General features: G+C 40.6%; 1 pseudogene; it reads right to left on the reverse strand.

The window, feature by feature from the left end:
• Positions 1 to 253: 253 nt before the first annotated feature.
• Positions 254 to 1,141, reverse strand: LOC121014157 (non-histone chromosomal protein HMG-14-like; annotated as a pseudogene).
• Positions 1,142 to 2,502: the final 1,361 nt, after the last annotated feature.

Here is a 2,502-nt window from a genome sequence, read left to right on the forward strand (position 1 = left end):
GATTTCATTTTACTTTATTTTTTTCTTTCATAATTGAGTTTTTATTTGTTGTTCTGAGGATCAGTACAGGCAATTAAATTTGTACATAATTCTTAACGTACGTACCGAAAACCTAAAAAAAAAACATGTAGCTGTGGTTCTTTTCTCAAAGTTATTCCAGTGACCTTCCAGCTTAAAATTTGGAGACAAATTTCCCTTACAGTATATCAAGTACCCGCATCTTCAAATGTTGATACGCTGTTACACTGTTGAGTCCCATTAATTCACAATTTAATGTCATATACACTACATACTCAAATTTTCAATCTCGCACAGCACATTAACAAAGTTACTAGGAAACTGGACTACCACGACCGAGATGTTACAGAATGCACAAAATTCTGACAGGGAGAGCCAAGATCAAGGAGTGGTTTTCTTTAGGAAACAGTTCTACCAAAAACAACATGGGAATAGAAGTAATTTAAAATGTTCAAGACATATTAAATGCACGACTGACTCCAAATTGCCATTTAGTATGCTTGGTATTATACGATATAAAAACTACCCCATCTATGGAATGTTAAGCTGACACCCAAGATGATCAAAGCCTCCCATATTCAATATCCCATTTTCTGGTTGTACCAAAAAATAAACAACCAGCAAATGATTTCACCTCTTAAAAAAAGGCATTTACACTTAAAAAATGGGATGAGGTGGGATTGCCTCCTTCTTAAAAATGTTTCTAGAGCTACTAAAAAACTTGCATTTACAAAATAGTTGATAAAAATATTCCTCTGGATTGTACAAGAAGGGAGACAGGGACCACTGGTAAGACATGGGATATGATACTAATCAGACTTGGCTTCTTTCTCTCCTGCTTCATCAGAGGCTGGACTCTCCTCGTTTTTAGTTTCTCCGTTTTCTGCAAGTAAGTTTTCTTTTGTTTCTTGGTTAGCCACTTCAGCCTGTTTTCCCTTTGCTCCCCTTTTCCCCTTTGCACTTTTTTGTCTGAAGATTTCTCCTTTCCCACCGCCTTTTTTGGTTTCACTTCCAATTTGCAGGAGCAGGTTTAGCTGACAACCTCGCCACCTCCTCTTGGGGTTCTCCTTCGCCACCCCCTCGGCGGAGCTGACCTTCCTCTTGGGCATCGTGGCGGCGGGGCGGGCACATGCCGTGTGCCAGGTGCCTGCGGGCCGCCACGCGCCAAGAGCCTTCATGAAGCTGGGCTGCCTGGCCGCTACCGCTCCTCCCACCTCCCGAGCTGCTGCGACCCGCGGCAGAGGCCACAAACTACATTTTAAAACAAAGAGTGTAGCAGTGCCTGGGTGGCTCAGCTGGTGAAGCATCTGACTCTTGATTTCAGTTCAGGTCATGGTCTTGCAGTTTGTAGGTTCAAGCCCTGCATTGGGCTCATGCTGCTGATGGTGTGGAGCCTGCTTGAGATTCTCTCTTCCCCTCCACCACTCATGTTCTCTCTCAAAATAAATAAACTTAAAAAAAAAAACAATACAAAGATGAAGTCAAGCTTTCGCTTTTTGCAGATGACATGATATTATACATGGAAAATCCGATAGACTCCACGAAAAGTCTGCTAGAACTGATCCATGAATTCAGCAAAGTTGCAGGATACAAAATCAATGTACAGAAATCAGTTGCATTCTTATATACTAACAATGAAGCAACAGAAAGACAAATAAAGAAACTGATCCCATTCACAATTGCACCAAGAAGCATAAAATACCTAGGAATAAATCTAACCAAAGATGTAAAGGATCTGTATGCTGAAAACTATAGAAAGCTTATGAAGGTAATTGAAGAAGATTTAAAGAAATGGAAAGACATTCCCTGCTCATGGATTGGAAGAATACATATTGTCAAAATGTCAATACTACCCAAAGCTATCTACACATTCAATGCAATCCCAATCAAAATTACACCAGCATTCTTCTCGAAACTAGAACAAGCAATCCTAAAATTCATATGGAACCACAAAAGGCCCCGAATAGCCCAAGTAATTTTGAAGAAGAAGACCAAAGCAGGAGGCATCACAATCCCAGACTTTAGCCTCTACTACAAAGCTGTCATCATCAAGATAGCATGGTATTGGCACAAAAATAGACACATAGACCAATGGAATAGAACAGAAACCCCAGAACTAGACCCACAAACGTATGGCCAACTAATCTTTGACAAAGCAGGAAAGAACATCCAATGGAAAAAAGACAGTCTCTTTAACAAATGGTGCTGGGAGAACTGGACAGCAACATGCAGAAGGTTGAAACTAGACCACTTTCTCACACCATTCACAAAAATAAACTCAAAATGGATAAAGGACCTGAATGTGAGACAGGAAACCATCAAAACCTTAGAGGAGAAAGCAGGAAAAGACCTCTCTGACCTCAGCCGTAGCAATCTCTTACTCGACACATCCCCAAAGGCAAGGGAATTAAAAGCAAAAGTGAATTACTGGGACCTTATGAAGATAAAAAGCTTCTGCACAGCAAAGGAAACAACCAACAAAAC

This window comes from Herpailurus yagouaroundi, unplaced genomic scaffold (assembly GCF_014898765.1).
Source record: "Herpailurus yagouaroundi ecotype Mexico unplaced genomic scaffold, PumYag 201, whole genome shotgun sequence".
NCBI lineage: Eukaryota > Metazoa > Chordata > Mammalia > Carnivora > Felidae > Herpailurus > Herpailurus yagouaroundi.